This window comes from Poecile atricapillus, chromosome 26 (genome assembly GCF_030490865.1).
Source record: "Poecile atricapillus isolate bPoeAtr1 chromosome 26, bPoeAtr1.hap1, whole genome shotgun sequence".
Taxonomy (NCBI): Eukaryota; Metazoa; Chordata; class Aves; order Passeriformes; family Paridae; genus Poecile; species Poecile atricapillus.
The window spans coordinates 4,950,598-4,970,156 of record NC_081274.1 but is presented as its reverse complement, the minus strand read 5'-3'; the positions used below and the strand labels follow the sequence as shown (position 1 = coordinate 4,970,156).

The 19,559-nt window shown below is 49.2% G+C and overlaps 1 long non-coding RNA gene and 1 pseudogene across 1 annotated transcript; one reads left to right on the top strand and one right to left on the bottom strand.

Moving 5' to 3' along the window:
- Nucleotides 1-19,559, top strand: part of LOC131588457 (zinc finger protein 729-like) — a 298,116-nt pseudogene that overhangs the window by 110,209 nt on the left and 168,348 nt on the right.
- Nucleotides 2,307-18,989, bottom strand: LOC131588652 (uncharacterized). The gene is made up of 3 exons (XR_009279625.1): nt 18,886-18,989; nt 8,530-8,658; nt 2,307-2,609 (listed from the first exon to the last, which is right to left on the bottom strand). It is a non-coding gene; the product is annotated as an uncharacterized LOC131588652 (long non-coding RNA).

The following is a 19,559-nucleotide window of genomic DNA, read 5'->3' as shown; positions in this document are numbered from 1 at the left end:
CTGTCTTTTTCTGGGACAAACATTAGCCCAGTCTCTGATGTTCAAGGCTCCAGTTGCTGTGTGTCTGTCTGTGTTACAGCTGATGCAAGGCAAACATTTCATCCACAGACAGAGTCCTGCTTGAACAGTCACAGAGCTACATCTATTTTTACATTAGTAATTTTTACATTAGTAATTTTAATTTTTTTTAAGTTTTCCAGAGCCTGCTGACTGTTTTCAAGGTTTTCTCTGTGTCCCCAGTGCACATTCTCCAGAAATTGTGCTTTCACATCCTTTTGCATTTATTAAAGTTACCTGCAATGACCAGTCAATCAAAGCCCTGGGAAAACTTCAACTTCAAGGTGAAACCGGGCAAAATATTTATCTCCCACATCTGAAGCCATGAATTGCCAAGTACTGTCCTCAGTACACCTGTAGGTGTGCTGATGCCATTTCAAAATGGTTGCCAATGAAAACAAATTTTAATATTTTTGTAGTTTCCACATTGGAATTAAAATCCTTGACTAGAAAAATCACATGTCAAAATTTTTAGGACTCTTACAAACCAAAGCTGTCATTTTCGCCTTGCATTTTATGGTCTCTGAACAGTCACAGAAGGTTTTAGTTCTAGACAGTACAGAAAAAGTCCTTGGTGTTCAGCTATACTTTTATATCAGCATATACTCCTGATCATTATTTTAGGCAGGAGCAGCAAACTCAAGAATGAGCCAAACAGGCTGTTCCTGTGTTCTCATGTCCTGAGTCTCTCTCTCTCTGTGTCACGATGGCGCCAAGGCCGCTGTCTTGGGACACCTGAGTGTGGAAGGCGAGCCCGCCCTCAAGCACGGCCATCCAAGTCAGTCACGGGCACAGGCTGCAGCTGAAGCTGGCAAGCATTGCTGTGAGGCTGGCAAGTCAAGAGAAAGCCATTGTGGCCAATTCTGCTGAAACCTTTTGCCAAACCAAAGGCAGCTGTGCCCACAGCCTCCCCCTGTTTGGCACCCGGCTGCTGCGGACGCCTCAGTGCGCAGGTGCCGACGTTCGGGGTGCTGCTGTTCCTGTGCACACTCTGCTGCTGTTCCTGTGCCCACTCTGCTGCTGTTCCTGTGCACACTCTGCTGCTGTTCCTGTGCACACTCTGCTGCTGTTCCTGTGCACACTCTGCTGCTGTTCCTGTGCCCACTCTGCTGCTGTTCCTGTTCCCACTCTGCTGCTGTTCCTGTGCCCACTCTGCTGCTGTTCCTGTGCCCACTCTGCTGCTGTTCCTGTGCACACTCTGCTGCTGTTCCTGTGCCCACTCTGCTGCTGTTCCTGTGCACACTCTGCTGCTGTTCCTGTGCCCACTCTGCTGCTGTTCCTGTGCCCACTCTGCTGCTGTTCCTGTGCACACTCTGCTGCTGTTTCTGTGGGCTCCAGAGCCGCTTGGGCAGCAGTGACTGGGCAGCCCTGCTGGAGGAGACATCGCTGCCCTCCCCATGGTGGCAGCAGCTCTGTGGGCCCCAAGCTCTGTGTCAGGAGAGCCTCGGTCACAGCAGCGTGGCCTGGGCAGCCGTGAGGGCCCGGCCTGGCCGCCAGCCCTGCCTCTGCCCACTGCCCCTTATCACAGGCACCCGGTGGCCATGGCCTGGCAGCATCCCCCTGCCCTCCATGTCCCCAGCCAGCCCAGCCTGGGCACACCTCAGGCTGTCCCCACCCTCCTGGAGGGGTGGTGTCCCAGCCTCGAGGGCTTCTGCTGCAGGCCTGGGAGACTTTTTGGGGAAGTGCCAGATCAGCCGGGTGTCAGGAACCAGGCGGCTGCCCAGGGGCTGCTTATGGCCTCTGACACCCAGTTCCTCAGGTCTTCCCACCACCCCGGCCCCTCAGGGGCCTCCTATCCACTCGGAGCCTCCTGCCATCCACTCCCTCACACATCCCCCTTGTGCCTTCCCACTGCCTTGTCCCGTCAGGGCCTCCACAGCCCCTCATCCCTTCATGGCCTCCCAGCACCCTGTTCCCTCAGGGTCTCCCCCAGCGTGGCCCGGCAGCAGCGCCGCAGCCCCACAGGAACTCCAGAGGAGCTGGATCAAGAGGCACCTGGGAGCCCTCAGCAGCCCAGCCAGCACCACACGGGCACGAGGACACAGATGGCACTTCCTGGCTGGGACAGGGGTTGTGCCCTCAGCAAAACCACCAAAGGCCAAGGGGCTTCTGGCCATTTTCCCTTCACCACTGCACACCCCAGCAGGTTGCTGAGCACAAGCACCCTTTTCCCTCTCTTCCCCGATATCCTGCGGACCTTGGGCAGCAAAAGAAAGCTCCTGGGAGTCTGTGTATTTATAACATATCCTATATTTACATACTAAACAAAAACAAAAATAAGGAAAGAACAATTTTGAAGAAAAATAAAATCCTGGCTGGCTCAGGTGGCCCCAGCAGACAGAGCCTCCCAGATCAGCTCTCAGCAGAGCTCCAGCAGCGCATCCAGTCAAGGCCTGACAGATGAGACCGTGTCCTCTGTGCCATGTCGAGCTGATCTTGCAGGTTTCCAAAGATGGAATATTGAGTTCTCTCTACTGCCTGGAGGATACAAAGTTTTTGAATTGCCAGGCTTCTGATGGCAGGGCTGATGTTATGTGCCATGTCTTCAAGGGCTGGAAGAGAGGAACAGAGCTGTTAGCGTTCTGGAACACACATAGTCACGGAATGATTATATGAAGGTGCTTTATTGAAGAGCTCTGGGTGTCAGGGGTACACATACCCAGATCTGACCCATCTTGGTTTTGAGCTGAACATGTTTTATACTCTATCGTTATATAACTTACATATTAATTATTAAACTTCCATTGTTCTATTGCATGCATTGTTTTTACCCAGGCATGGATTTTTCGTGATTCTCCCCAGCCTCCTAACATTGTTCCTCATGTTCTTTAAACAATAATTATATCTAATCACATCTAACAATTGTATCATTTATCATCTACTGATTACACAGGTGCAGTTTCACCTGATCTTTAGCAAGCACAAGGCCTAACATTTCCCAGGGCCTACTTTTCCCAGGGCTTTCCAAACCTAACTTTCTTTCTATGTCCCCGAATTTTCTATGATTTCAAAACCTTTTTCTATCATTCCCCCCTTTGAAAGCATTTTCACTTCACTATAAGTGCAAATGTTTTTACTTGATAGAGTCCTTTGTTTCTGAGTTTATACTTGGTGTTCTTCGAATCCTTGATTGATGTAAGTGTTGTCCTGGATGTTGTCACAAATTGGAGAACCAGAAGATGGTGGGTGTGGATCTCACATCAGTGCCTTTATTATTTTCTGGTTCCAGGACATTTTCTTCTGTATTTCTCCTTTTAAGATGCTGTAAACTAACCAAATTGCTAAGAATACAGTTAGTAAGATTATGACATTCTCAATGATAGATTTAATCCATGAACTCACATTCCACCCTAACCCTTTGAAGATTTTGCCTAACCAACTTACAGTCAAATCCTTTTGCTCTTCCTGTGCTTCGTGCTCTATTTGTTGCAACTGATAGATGTCATATTCTACATCTGCAGTCACATTTGGGATGTGGATGCAGCAATGATCAATCTGTCCCTTAAAAAAAACTCACACACTCCATGCTCTTTCAGGAGCAGTAAATTGTAATTGTACGTTTAGTTCTTTAAATCTTTCTCAGGTCACTCTTGCTAATTTATCTACCTGACCTGTAAGTTTGTACAACATTTCTTTATTCTGATAGTTTGCTATAGAACCAAGCAAAGACTCCAGGGCCCACCTAAATTTCACTTCACTAGAGGGTTCTTGCCAAGTGTTATCTTGATTCTATTCCTATCCTAATCTTCCCTAGCTATGCCTGTGTCTAGCCACTGAGTTAATTTTGCCATTGTTAGCATCCGTACCGAGATTAATTTTTGTTTCATCAATTTCAGAAATGCCTCTGCACCCCAATGACATTTGTTTTGTTTAATTTGTAGAACTTCTCTCATTATCAAGGGGGTTAACACTATTTGTCTTTGTGCAGTTACATATCACTCTTCTGAATCCTTTTGTGCATTTAGCAAATATCCCAATTTCTCATCTTCTATTGAATATTTTGGTTTTGGAGGCAAATTAAATTGAGATACATTAGTCTTTAAAGGTATCAATGCCATTTTTGTTTGCACTTCTCGAGCAATCTGTCCAGATGTCCAATCTGCTTTTCAATTTTCCTCACAAATTTTGGAGTTTCTTGATTGGTGTGCTTTACAGGATATAATTGCTACTTCTTCAGGTTTTTGTATTGCTTTTATCAATTGCAAAATTGCATCTTGATGTTTAATGCATATACCTTGAGAAGACAGCAGTCTTCCTTCTTTCCACAGTGCTCTGTGTACATGGACTACTCCAAAAGCATACTTTGAGCCAGTCCATATGTTTACCCTTTTCCCTTCACTTAATTCTAGTGTTCTGGTTAAGGCAACCAGTTCTGCCCTCTGGGCAGATGTATTTGCTGATAATGCTTTTGCCTCCACTATTGTACTGACTGTTGTTACCACATATCCAGCCTATCTGGTCCCGTTCTCCATGAAGCTGCTTCCATCTGTGAATAGCTCTCACTCTGGTTGCTCCAGTGGGATGTCTTTCAGGTCTTTTCTTGCCAAACAGGTGTACTCTATTACCTCTACACAGTTGTGCTCTAATGAGCCTTCTTCAGTTGTGGTACCTAGGAACAAAGCTGGATTCAAGAGGTTAGTTGTCTTTAGTGTGACATCATCCTGCCCAGTCAGGATTACCTGGAATTTCATCATCCTGCTTGGAGATAGCCAATGGCCCCCCTTTTGTTCTAAAACAGTGGTCACCATGTGTGGCACATAGACATCTGTGTGTCTACCCATCGTGAGTTTCCTGGCTTCTTGGATCAGCATCACAGTGGCTGCAACTGCCCGCAGGCATGAAGGCCATCCAGCACTCACGTTGTCAAGTTGTTTGGAAAAGCAGCCTACCCGCCTTTTCCAGCTTCCCAAATGTTGGGTCAGCACTCCCAGTGCTGGGTGTGATCTTTCATGCACAAACAGATGAAAATCTTTGGATAGGTCAGGCAATCCTAACGCCGGAGCTGTTGTCAATGCCTCCTTCAGTTTGAGGAAGGCCTCCTTCTGTGGTCTGCCCCAGGTAAGCAGTTGTGTCCTCTTCTCTTCATACAGGGGTTTTGCAATTAGTCCATAGTCCATGATCCACGGTCCCACTCTGTCATCCCAAGGAAAACTTGTATCTCATGTAGGTTCTGGGGTTCTGGAATGGCAGAAGTAACTTGAATACGATTAGTACCCAGCTTATGTTGCCCTTGTGAGATTTCACATCCCAGGTAAATCAGAGTCTGCCGGGCAATTTGTACCTTTTTTAGACACCTTATATCCTCCCATTCCTAGCTGATTTAAAATTTCAATTGTTACCTTTCTGCAGGTTGTTTTCTCTTCTGTAGCTGTCAGTATATCATCAACATACTGTAACAGCAGGTATTGTTCTCTTGGTACTTGCCCATTCTCAGTCCAAATCTCCAGCTCCTTCACCAGCTGGCTTCCAAATAGGGTTGGACTGTTCTTGTATCCTTGTGGGAGTCGTGTTCAGATGAGCTGGGTTTTCCTTCCATTGTCTGGATTTTCCCATTCAAAGGCAAACAGTTTCCTACTTTCTTTGTCAAGGGGTATGCAGAAAAAGGCATCTTTTAAATCAATTCCAGTAAACCATTTCTATTTCTCTTTTACAGATGTTAACAATGTGCAAGGATTAGCTACCACTGGCTAAATACCTTTAGTTATTCTATTATTGCTCTCAAATCCTGTACTAGTCTGTATTGGTCAACACAGAAATTTGGGCTCGAGTGTTAACTACAGAAGTAATAGGTGCACATTTAGGACCCACTATTGTTATAATCAGTACATCTTCAGTTTTGTTATTTCTAGTGAGCATTTTAAATACAACCAACCTCTGCCTCTCTGCTCACCCATGAGAGGCAGAGTTACCAGTTTCCCTGATTCTAAAGCTGTTTGGGCTCCACTCCCAGAAGCTGAGAAGGAGACTGCTTTGGCTCCCAGCCTAGAGCCTGTGGAGCTGTGCTGGGTTATACAATGGGGCATTCGATACAGTGAACTTGGGACAGTGCCAATTAGAAACTGCTTTACTCAACTTTTAAGTGATAAGCCATCCATTATGTTTCTGGGGACCCCTTTATCTCTAGTGACCACCAATATGGGCAGTTAGAGATTTGTTTTCTCTTTTCTGGGTTTTCCTTAAGAGAACCAATGTATCTAACACCCTTTGCTTTCTCTGATTTTTCTTCTGGGATTTTTACAGGTCCATAATTGCTACTGTAATTAATTAGCTCTTTTGCAACTTTTCTCTGTGTCCAAATTTTATGGTTCCTAGCAGGAGAACGCAGTTGTGAACCTGTGGGCTGAGAGGGGGTGGTGAAGGGAGTAAACCCAGGATCAGTGGAACCAGGTTGAGCAGTTGGGTTCCCAAGAAATCTGTCTAGTCTATCCACAGGGGTTACAGCTATGTTTTTGGAGGAAAATTGCTGTAGGTTTAAGTGATTCTGGAAGGCCTTGAATGAAAGGGGTCATAATTTCAGTTTTCACAGGTAACAACATTGGTGATTCAGAGCCAGCCATTAATTTTCTTTTGTGTATCATTTGCAAGCAGGCAGCTTTGTGAATGTTTTCAGTAGTTGGTTTGGGGTACTCACTATAGCTATAGGGTCCCCCCTTTCCAAGGGGTGAAGCCCCTCTGCCCAATAAGCTGTGTGCTGAGTTAGGGACCATGGGTTACGTCTGTCTCCTGCTGTTAAGAAGACTTCATGTCCCCAGTGCCCACTGGATTCCCGTTCTCTCAACCGAATTTCATCACCTCTAGTGAGAGACACTGGGAATACGTATTCTGTCTCTGACTCGTGAGGGAGACGCCCGTACTCCCTTTTTTTTCTCTTTTTTTTCTTTTTTCTTTTTTTTTTTTTCCTTTTTTCTATTTTTAGTGGTTATGTGCAGATCAAGATTTTTATCATTGATATAATTATATTCTGTTTTAATTAGAGGTTTCAAACCAGGACAGCAGTGTTCCCCACAATTTTATCCAAGTTAGCTCTTTTTGAGGGTAAATTTGATTAATGAGAAGGGTTTCCCTCTCTTGTTTCTTTTAGCAAGTCAGCATTTTGTGAATTTTTTTTATGGAGGGCTGCTTGCAACAGATTGATCTTAATTCTTTCTTCATCCAATTGTTTTTGCAAAGTTTTAACTAGGTTTTGGAGGGAGTCTATTGTAGTTTTTTCCTCACTTCTTTACTTACAGCGAGTTTCTATAGCTGCTGTAAGACAAGCTCCCAAAACTGAGCAGTGTACAGTTTTATTTTTGTACAGTTTAAATTTTGTTTCATGTTGTAAAGAACATACTCTGTCAATCACATTTTCCAAATTAAACCAATTATTAAGCACCAACTTTTCCCTCCTGGCGAAGGTCTGACATTGTGTTTTGCTAACAGAGCATAACATGCATAAAATGCAGTTTTAACTTTTGCACTGCTGTTTTCAGTCATTTTACAAAGGGAAAAACCACTACAGGGAGGTATAAACTTAAATTATACACACACACACAACTTTTTGCTTCCCTGTTTGGGTGAAAAGACCAAATCTGTTTGGGAGGCACTCCTTCAGTTTAAAATTCTGGTTGTCTTTCTGCTACACCAAGCAGTCAAAATTCATACACACAACAAGAAGAAAAACATTCCCGCCCTTTTGCACTAAGAGATCTTTTGTGAAATTGTGCAGACAGAGCCCTCAAGTGAGTGTGGGGTGCTTTTCACCTCAGTGTGTGCAGTTTGTGGGAAATTCGAGTCGCCCCCCTTGCTTTCTAGACACCGCTCACTCTTTTGGGAGTGTCGGGCTGGGTGCGGCTGGAGCGAGACGTCCTTCCCCTAATACAGACTGCACAACAAACCTGCAGCCCCTTCTGTCTGTCAGAAATCCTGTCCGTGACTCCAGTTTAAATGTCAGGATTCAATAACGCGAGTGGGACTCGTGAGAGGTTTGTTTGATCTCAGAGTGCAAAAAGGACACAAAGGGATTTCAGTTTAAATCATAACAACAGCAATAATGTACCTTTATTTTAGTAAAAACAACAAGGGTTATGTGATAGAGGAGAGAGAGAGAGAGAGAGAGATAAAGAAAACAAAGTAAAGAGAGAGAGAAGAGGGGGTTATAGCTACCAACAGATGAGAGGGGGTCGCTGAGGTCTTTTTCTGTGGGAGATCTCACCAAAATTAACTTAGTCTTATGTAATTCTTCCCCAAAGTTACCTTGTTTCCAATGTGCTAATAAGCACCCCAAAGGAGAAGTACCCAGTATGGGAGCATTGCAGCCCAGAACCCTGCTCCATGTCACAACTACAATACACCAAATGCCGAACCTGCGACGCTTTCGCACTCGTCTGACAGACGGCGCCTGGGCAATACCAACAGGAATTCCTTTAGCCCAACCACGCGCAGCTTTCGCTGTGTCTAACTGGCAGGCACCCAAACCAAAGTAAAGCACCTTACCTTTCTCTCCCGGGGACGTTGTGAGCAGCGGAGACGGTCGCAGCCGGATGGGCTCCCCGAGAATCCCTCGGTGCCGGCTGGAGCGTGATCGGGTCGTGAGCGAGCTCAGCAGCACTCACAGGGTCCCACCTGGGGTGCCAAAATATTAGAGCTCAGGAACACACATAATCACAGAATGATTATATGGAGGTGCTTTATTGAAGAGCTCTGGGTGTCAGGGGTACACATACCCAAATCTGACCTGACTTGGTTTTGAGTTGAACATGTTTTTACACTCCATCCTTATATAACTTACATATTAATTATAAAACTTATATTGTTCTATTGTACGTCTTGTTTTTATCCAAGCATGGATTTCTCGTGATCTCCCCCAGCTTCCTAACATTGTTCCTCATGTTCTTTAAACAATAATTATATCTAATCATATTTAACAATTGTATCATTTATCATCTACTGATTACACAGGTGCAGATTGAACTGATCTTTAGCGAGCACAAGGTCTAACATTTCCCAGGGCCTACTTTTCCCAGGGCTTGGCAAACTTAACTTTCTTGCTAAGTCTCCAAATTTTCTAAGATTTTAGAACCTTTTACTATCACCCCCATCGTGTCCATCTCGCTGGTGCCCTGGAGCTCCCAGCCCGGCCCCGGCCGCCTGCTCTGCTCCCTGATGGATTTCTCCCCTGCCCACATCCAGCTGAGCTGCTCCCAGGGCCAGCAGCAGCTCTCGGGCCACGTGCTGGCCACTGCCGTGCTCCCCAGCGGGGACTGGAGCCAGCAGCTCCTGGTGCTGCTGGAAACCGCCCCCGGCAATGCGGGCTCAGCTCCAGCTGCCAGGTGGAGCACGTCAGCCTGGAGCACCCCCTGAGCCGGCACTGGGGCACGGCCCGGCCCCCACAGCGCCGGGGGCAGCGGGGGAGGCACTGGGGGGGCCCGAAGGGAGATTGGGGTGTGCTGGGAGGAACTGGGGGGGAGTTTGAGATAGACTGGTTTAAACTGGGGAAGGGATTGAGGTGCTTAGGATGGCTGGGAAGGGAATTAAAGGATGTTGGGGAGGGTAGGATGGGGTTCTGGGGGTCCTGATGGACACTGGGAGGGAGTTTGGGGGTGCTGGGTGTCACTGGGAGGGATTTGAGTGAGCCTGGAGGAGCTGGAAGGAGATTGGAGATTGGAAAGCAGGGATTGGGATGAGGTTGGTTGTGCTGGGAAGAGACTGGGAGGGGACTTCATGAGTCCTGGTGGGGCTGGGAAGGGACTGGGAGAGAGTTTGGGGGTCCAGGGGCAGTGGGGAGAAATTGGGAGGGGGCTGTGGGATCCTGAGAGGAACAGGAGGGGCTCTGGTGGGTCCTGGGGAGGCTGGGAAGAGACTGGGAGTGATTTACCAAAATAGCAATATTGATCCAGTATCAACATCAATCTGTTAATGGACAAAAAACCTCTCCAACAGTTTAAAGTTACAAAGTGGATGTTTAATCACAGCACTGGGCGAGCGAGGGAGTCACCCCTTAATACACACTGCAAGTTGACAAAAGATTCCAGTGTCTATTTATTTACAAAAGTCTTAAATATCCAAAATACTAATACATATGTATAATGTTAACACCTCCCATGCTCCGCTTTGGATTAAAATGCACGGTAATGAGTTTAAAATGTCATTACACCTGCGTGGTTGGCTCCCTAATTTGAGGAGGGGGTCATTTTGGCGAGGAGTCATCAAGAGATGAAGAAAAACTGCTCTTCCTCACTCTCACTTTTCTACCTTTACAATGGTTGACATTACAAATGACATTTGGTACAACTCCAGTTTCCTCCCTTGTGACTTTGAAATGGGTTTCCAGATGTAAGGTCTGTGATCTTCCTGAACCCGTTGATCAGTTTCTCTTTTCTCATTATAAGCACAGCTGAACAAACATACAATGAAAAGTAATTTTTTACCTATGACCGAGATTCATTATCTCAAATCCTGCTTCTCAATTATTAATTCTAACTACTTCCAGCAAGGCCTATCTCTAGCTAAGATCTCCAATTTTTCTAAAATTCTTAATTGCGTAAAATTAGTGACTCCCAAGGAGGTTTCAGAGGGTCCTGGGTGGGCTGGGGGAGACTGGGAGGGTCCTTGGAGGAGCTTGGGGGTTCTGTGAGAGGTTTTGGAGGTCCTGACCTTTGCAGATTCCCCAGGGATGCCATGAAACGCCACCCACAGCAAGATACCGAGGGGATCGGGGGCTCCATGTTGGGCTTCGTCTTCCTGGCACTGGGACTCGGCTTCTGCCTGTGCAGGAAGGTGAGGGGGAAACCCGGGGGTCGTTTCCTCCCCCCCCACAGAGCGTGTGTGCTCCCCTTGGGCCCCCCAAGCCTGGTGTCACCCCCTTTTCTCTGCCCACACAGCTCCTGAGTCAAAAGGTTCTCGAGGATTGAAAGTCAACAATTCCCACTGCCATTTTGTATCCTGTTGGATTTTCACTCCCCTGCTTTTATCCAGGTGCCCACAGGGAGCCAGGAAGATGTGGAGCCTCCCAGCCAGGTGTCTTCCCAACACGGATCACCAGGACCACGGATCACCAGGGCTCTGCCCAACGGGGGTCACTGGGGATCATCCAACGCCGATCCTCCCATGGGGGATGGAGCTGGAGCAGCGCACAAAGCTCTTCCCGCACTCAGGGCACTCACAGGGCTTCCCTTACTGGTGCCTCCGTTGGTGTTGGGTCAAGTGAGAGCTCTGTGAGAAGCTCTTCCCACACTGGGGACACTCGTAGGGCCTCTCCCCACTGTGGATGCACTGGTGGGCAGTGAGGGTGGAGTTGTGCTTGAAGCCCTTCCCGCAGTCGGGGCAGCGGAAGGGCCTCTCGTCTGTGTGAATCCGCTCGTGTAGGAGGACATGGGAGCTGGTCCTAAACCTCTTCCCACACTCGGGACACTCGTAGGGCCTCTCCCCAGTGTGGATGCGCCGGTGTGTTCTCAGGTAGGAGCTCCACCCAAAGCTCTTCCCACATTCCAAGCAGGTGTAGGGCCGTTCCCCTGTGTGGATCACCTGGTGTCTCATCAGGTAAGAGATATCTCTGAAGCTCTTCCCTCATTCCCCACACTCGTAGGGCTTTTCCCCAGTGTGGATCCTCTGGTGCCGGAGCAGATTAGATCTCTTTCTGAAGCCCTTCCCACATTCCAAGCACTTGTGGGGCTTCTCCCCCTGCTCTGAGCTCCGGCTGGATCTCTGGCCGTGTTCCTGGCACTTGGGGGATCTTTCCTCCTCGCAGCTCCCTGGGCTGGGTTTGCAGCCCCTCCTCATGGGGGATCTCTGGGGCTTTTTCTCCTCTTCCATCTGGACACAGTTTGGAAAGGAAAATTCCCGGTTAGGAGGAAAAAAACAAGAGGCGAGCGCCTTGGACTGGGGTTTCCTCCTTGTCCAAGTTCTTCTCAGGAAGTCATTGGGGATTTTGTGTCTGTAAGAATCTCCAAAACACCAAGTTTCAGCCCAAATATCCTCCACATAACAAAACACTGATCAAAAACTACCCAAACACCAAATTCAGGCAAAACCTCCTCCAGAACAGAAAGATTCAGCCCCTGCAAAAAGACAAAGCACCAACATTTAGCCAAATAAAACTCAGAAACACCAAGATTCAGCACAGTGAAAATCATGGATCCTCCTCTGCAGTCTCCTGCTGACTGTGGGCAGGGCAACGCTCCTGGGACTGCACACACAGGGAGGGAGGAACCTTGTGCTTCTTCCACGTCCTGCTCTGAACCTTGTGTTTCTTCCACGTCCTGCTCTTCCTCCTCATGTGTCCCAACTCATCCTCACACTCCTCCTCCTTCTTCTGCACAACCCCAGGTACATATTTTGACCATTTTGTTCTTACTCTGCTTCTCCTCCCCTTCTCCTCCTGCCCCCAGGCCCAGCACCCACTGCCGCCTCCCTCTTCCCCCCCAGTCCCACAGCATCCCACCGCAGGGGCACGGATGGAGCTGGGCCAGCTCGGCCTGGGGCAGCGCTGGGCTCTCGGCCGCTTCCGCCCGCACTCGCTCCCCACTGCAGCCGCTCCCGCCACCACAGCGCGGGGGGGCCCGGCCTTGGCGCTCCCCCCTCCCACCTCCCCAAATTCCCCTCAAGGGGGGCGCCAAGGCCCGGGGGGGAGAGGCGCAGCTGGGCTCCAGCTGGGACCATTGAGGGGAGAAAATGGAATGTCAGAAGGGCATCCTGGACAAAGAGATGATGACCCCAAAATATCCAGGAAGGGTCCCTTGGGAGCATGTTGAGGTAATCTGCACATTCTCCCAGAGCTAACTAAGGACATGGACACCCAGGGGGGCAATAAGGGAAGTCCAGAAAGGATTTAGACAACAGGGGATGGATGGTGTTGGTGTGCTGGGAAGGGATTGGCTGAAGGGGAGTGTGCAGGAATGTGCTTTAAGTCAGAAGCAGCAGGAGCAATCCATGGGGTAAGAAAAAGGATGATAGAAAAGAAGAGGAAATAAAAAATACTGAGGATTGGGATGTGTTTCATATAAGATGTCTTATCCTCAGAATTTGCCAGCTGACTCAGATCCTTTGTATCCCAGGTTTCCAGGACAGGAAAAGAAGGAGGTGAGGATTTCAGGGGGTTTCTCTGAGCTGGGAGCGGCAGGAGCGGGCGCAGAGCTGCGGCACCGGGAGCACGGGCTGGGGGCCTGTGGGGAGCTGTGGGGCCGGGCCGGGGCTGTGGGGCAGCCGGGGCTCAGCGCCGGGCGCTGCCTGACCCCAGCACCCCCCGGGCAGGGCCGGCAGTGGCCCCCGGCCCCCAGGAGGCTGCGGGACGCCCCGGCCGCTGCCCGGCCCCGTGGAGCTGCCGGCCCTGCCCGCCGGGGGGGCCGCCTTTGGACACTGCGGCAGGACAGGGACCGGCTCTGGGATACGGGCTGGGGAGGGGAGCCTCAGCACAGCCAGCACCAGGAAGGAACAGCTCAGAAATGGGGATTAGACCTGCAAGGATCCAGATCATCTTTTAAGCATTTTGTGCTGGGTCTCTGGAGAAAAGAAGGATTTTGCAGAAAGCTCAGCAGCTGCCACACGATGAGCACCCACAGGCACTGAGGGGGGCTGCAGCAGGGCCACAAGAAGCCCCTGCAGCACTTGCTCCCAAAGGCTCAGCAGCTGAATGCAGCAAGGGATGAGCAAAAGGCCAAGCTGAAGGCAAAGGCCATGGCACAGTTCCTACAGCCCCTGAGGGATCAAGCCCAGGGCCCAAGGGGGCCCCAGCACCCAGGGGACACCCTCGGCCACAAGCACCTGGCACAGGCATTGCCCTCCTGGCCAGGGGACAGCCCACCCAAACAGCCCCTGGCAAGGAATCAGCCTTCCAGCTGCAGGGCACAAGGACACTGCAAGCACAGACAGGAGCACCCTCAGCACCAGCAAGTCCAGCCCTTGATGGACACGGATTCTTAGCGGTCTCACAGCTCCCATTCCACCAGGGACCCACCACACTGCAGCCCTTGGGAACATCCAGGGTGGCTCTGGATCCAGAGGAGACCTTTCCTGATGGACACAGGGGCCTCTCCATCCACTCAGAATCTTACACCTAAAGGTGCTAGGGAATATTATAATTATTAAAACACTAAGTGGGAAAGATGAGCAGGTGTGTTTTATTCAGCCACTATTAGCAGATGTGGGGGATGGGTTTGAAATGCAGGAATTTTTATTTGCTCACAATTGTGATTGTAATTTACTGTGAAGGGATTTTATGGCTAAATTGGGAATGCAAATTAATGTTGCAAAAGGTGGTACAGAGGGTGGTTCTGTTGTACCTCTGTGTCAGATGTCTGGCAGAGCCACGGCTGAAGTGAACCCACAAGTGTGGGCAGCCCCAGGGAAATTGGCAAAATTAGATATGGAGCCTCTCCAAATTTCCCTGAAGCAGCCAGGACAAGAGGTGTCGAAAAGCAATCCCCTGTTCCAAGGGAGGGAAGGAAGGGCTCACAGCCTGTCTGGGAGTCCTGCTCAAGGCACGGCTTGGGGAACCAGGGATGGCTCCCTAGAATGCTCCTATCCTGCCAAACAAGAAATCCAATGGAATCCACACAATGCTGCAGGACCCAAGAAGAAGAAATGAGATGATGAAACCGAGGCACCCCACACTCTCAGATCCTTACACCATCCTGAACCAGGGGCCCTCCTCACACTGCTGCCATTCAGAACTTGATGCAAAAGATGCTTTCTGGGGATCTGCCCACTTCCACAGGATGCAAACACAATTCTGCCATGGGCTGGCAACAAGAGGTAGAAGGGAAAATGCTCAAGACATGGACGGTCCTTCTGCAGGGATGCATGGAAGCACCGGCCTGATTGGGGCAAGCCTTGCAGGAAATATCAAAGGAATTGACCTCACCCCCAGGGACTGGCTTAATGCAGGATGTGGATGACTTGATCCAGTCAGGAGGACAAGGAGAAGAGGCAGAGGAAGCCTCTGTGAAATGGCTTCATTTTCAGGCAAAAAAACAGCTTTGAGTGTCTGAAAAAAAAAGGAAGAGCAAATGGTAGAGAAAATGATTAAATATTTGAGACCTGTTTTGACTGAAGGCTTGTGGTGTATTGATTCAGAGAGGGTTCGGGGAATCTCAGAAATAATGTTTCCCAGGACTAAAATGGAGCTGCAGCAATTCTTAGGATTAATAGGGAATTGTAGGAGCTGGATTGAGGATTCTCTTTTCCACCCAGAATATTGCGTGAATTTTTTAGCCCCAGATAGCCTCAATGTTATGAGGTGGAAATAAGAAAGAGAACAAAACTGAACAAAATGAAAAAAATAAAATGAGTGATGCCCCAGCCATGGCTCTTGCAGACTCAGAAATCTGAACTGGAAGGGAATATTAAACAGGCCACCCCTGAGCCTGCACTGAAGGCAACGCAGCAGCAGCCAGGGCTCCCCAGCGGGGGAAGCCCCTGGGCCTGCCCACAGATCCTCTGCTCAAATCCTCGGCCTGGCCACCCTCCTTTGCCATCTCCAGCCACTGCGGGACAATCCTTGCTCTCACTCTTGCAGCTTCAGCCCTTTCTGTGCCTGCCCTCGCCACAGCTGCTGGGGAAGGCACCGGGACAATTCCACTCTGCCTCTCAATTCCACTCACACTCTGCCCTGCCTGGGATTAGCTGCTGCCAAAATAGACCAACTTTAAAATGGCTTCAAATCTTATTTCTCTAAAAGTACTTGGTTTGCCTTTGCTTTGGGGAAAGGAATTTTAATGTTTCTTTTCCACCACTCAGCAGAGATGAAATTAACATCTCAACAGACTGGGAATAGCCCAAAAGATTCTCCCCCAGATAACGACCATCAACAAAACATCAACACCCAGCAGCAAACATCAACCAACATCCACCCCAGACACTGCCCCAGGCACAGCTGGAGACACCTGCTCTGGAAAAGGCTGAGCAGGAAATCCAGGAGTGCCCACCTAATTCACATCACAGGCACAGAAATCCGGCTGCAAAAGGAAACCAAATCCTAACAACTCCACACCTTCAAACCAATGAACATTAAACCAAGGGATTTCTATTGGGTCAGACTGTATAAATTTAGAAAAATCTAGTCAAACTCATGTGTCATGGAATGATTCTCTCTGCACACCCAGCCTAAGTGTGCAAGAAATTATTCCTGTTGCACATCCTGGCCAGAATCAAGTAACACCTTATTTCTCTAAAGACATTGTGCAAAGTATTTGCTTTTCACAGTTTCAGTAAAGATTACACCGTTAGAATAAATTTTCATAATAATTTTAGTACTATATTGTCGGTTCTGTTTGGGCCAGTGGTGTGAGAATCACGTTTTAGTAGTAGGAGAAGGTAAAGAAAACACTTGATTGCTTTCTCATTTTTGTTTTATATTTGTACGTGACTCTTAGTGATGACAAAATGATGGTATGAGTTTTTCAATGTTCACGTTTAAGCTGCACTTTGAAAACTAGAAGAGCTTTAAAGTTGGCGGTTTAACACATAAATAGTTAAGAAAATATTGTTTTTAAAAAAAAATAGCAGATTCTGTGGGGTGGCCACATGTGAGTCATGGGATGTCTGCCCTGGAAGAGAAGCTTTGTTCCAGGCAGTCAGGAGAGGAGCTTTAGAAATGCAAATTAACACTGATGGGACAAAGCCTGCACAGCGGCCCAGGGGCTTCCTGCCTGCAGGAGGAATTGGAATGATTCCCTCTGCCCCACAGCCCAAGCTCTGCCTGCTTGCACAGATGGAATTTGCACAGCTAAAGGCACAGCCCATTGTGAGGATATCTGACTCTGCAGCACAAATTGGTTAAGCTGCAAAGGAAAACAGAAAATGGAGAATGTTGTGAAAACTTCACTAAAACAAGTTGGGGGGAATCATCCCTGTCCCCACTCCAACATGTGCTGTCTCTGTCTATGTTATATAGGGTGTATCATAAATAAACCCATTGGGCTTTATTTGCCACCACAAGTTCAGAGAAATCAGTTGGGAATTCCAAGAATGTGATGATTTAATGAGAGAAAAGCTGACAATTGATGCAGCCCTGGCTGGAGTGAAACAGAAATTAAAAATTAGGAAATAAACACAAAGAAATGCTTGACTAAAAGGGGAGTTGGACAAAAACCATACCCTGACACACTGATCCACAAGAACAAGAAAAGAGTCAGACTGCAAGATAAGATAAGGAGCCAAAATACACAAACAAGTTGCAAAGACAAAGGCACCACAAGATAAAGGAGATTCTTCAGACCCTAAGCCAGAAAGAACAGATTTAAAGTTCCAAAAGGCGGCCAGAGGAATGAAAGAGGCATGGAGTTAATTGTAATATGAAGTGAGGACAAGCAGAGTTAAAAAATGAATGTGTTTTAGGCATATCTTGTAAACCTAGTCTGAAAAAGATAAAAAGAGAAAACCAAATCAAAAAGGTGTGCATGCTTTTCGGAGGAGATATCCCCCATGCATCTCAGCGCTGAATAAATTCATACCTACTCTTATAACTACTCTGCGAGTTATAGAGCTCTTTTTATTTCGCATATCAGGAGGGAGCACCCAAAAATGGGGAAAAGACGAACGATCACCAGAACAAATCCTGCAACACCATGGACCAGACCCTGGGAACCCTGATGAATTCATATCAGGTACCAAAGAATCAGTTTCTCATTTCAATAGCATAATTAGATAACAGGATGTCATTGAAATAATAACCAACCACACAGCTCCAGCTCCTGACCTTCCTCCCAACCAATCCACCCACATGAGGAACACAACATTTCACCATGGGATAGGATCACATTATCTTTTAGCAGAAAATCGAGGCAGAGTTTGTGGAAAAGTTAAGTAACTCAAACTACTCTTGGCAGATAGATGGCAATGGAAAAGTAGTAAAACAGATAAAAAAAGGAAACAGCAAAGCAGCTCATGTACTTGTCCAAACGTGGAAAGGATGGGAATGGGACACGGATTTGTGCTTCCATCACAGACCATGGGTTAAACAAATGCTGTTTCTCCTCTCATGTGCTACAGCAACTCTCATCTTTTTACCATGCACCACACCTTGCTGAGTGCAGCTCATTCAGCAGCTGAGCAAGGGGATGCAGGTGGCAGCCAGGCCTCCTGAGCCACAAACGGCTACAAAAGGACAGAGAATGAGGGCACTGAGAGCAATCCCAAAACCAAAGAACACCCAGGAAGAAAAAACACAGGCAATGAGTGAATCTGCTTGGAGATAGTTCCAGGGACTTGCACATAAGGAAACACTGGGAGAAACCACCAGTTTCAAAAAATATTACTAATTGACTAGGAATGCTGCTCAGACCAAGTCCTGCTACATTCCTGAACTTCCAGAAGAACAAACACTTCACAGAGCCAGGAATATCGGGTGTTATACAAAAAGGACATGCAGCAGGCGGATCGGGAAGGCTGAACCTTCCAAGCACCTCCGGCAGTGTTGGGCAAAGGGACAGGGACATGCGGCCGGGAAAATCAGGACAAAAACGAGGCCGCGTCCTCCAACAAGTGGAGAGAGCGCATGGCAAATGCCCCATGGCCTCTCCCTTTGGGCAGCAATAAAGTCACTTGCACACCACTCCTCTGGCTCCTTGGGCCACACAAACCTCTGGCGCCGGGAATTTTCCCGCCCAGCCCCGGGCACAGCGCAGCCACCTCCGGCCTCCCGACACGAAGCGGGACGAGCCAGCGCTGCTCCGCCACCGCCTCCTGCCGAGGCCCCAGCGGCAAGGAGACCGCGGGCAGCCGCTCCCGCAGCGCCCTCAGCCCAGGGCCAACACGGGCCGGCCACGGCACAAGCCACCCGCCACAGCCCCCTGCCGCCCCCTCCCGGGCCCGCAGCGAGCCCCGAGCCCCCGCAGAACCGAGCGCGGCTCCCACCTGCGATGGCCGGGGCCGCCTCCGAGCTCCGCCGCCGCCTCACCGGGCTCCGGCCGCTGCTGCCGCCGCTGCCGGGCCCGCACAGACGCTCCGGCAATGGCGGCTCTCCTGCCCCACGGCCGCCCTGGGGGCGCCAGCGGGGCCGGGCTTGTCCCCGCTCTGCCCAATCAGCGCGCGCCAGAGCCACGAGTGACGGCAGAAGCAGCCAATCGCAGCCAGCGGCGGGCTCTGCACACGGCACAGCCCCGCCCCGCGCTCTCAGGGCCCGCCCCGGGCTGCGTGAGGGGAAAGGCGGGGATGAGGAACAGCCCTGGAACGGGCCCGGCCCGAGCCGCCATTGAGCTCCCAACACAAAGTTCTCCGCAGCTCCCGGCCCGCCTTGCCCAGCCCTGGCTGCTGGGTGGCTCAGGCTCGGCGGGAAGCCCTGGAGCCTCACTTCTCCCACGGCTAATTAGGAGCATCAGTGCATCGCTTTGATTTTTCCCAAAAAAGGGAAACCCCCCCCCCCCCAAAAACCCCTTTGGCTGAGTGGAGGAGAGGAGAGGAGAAATTTCTTGCACAAAACTCCCAAAAATACCAAAACCAAAGCGAAGTGAGCTGGGACCCCCCAGCAGCGCCTCTCTGCCGTCCCAGCTGAAGCCCTCGCTGGCTGCTCCAGGCTGGATCCAGCACTG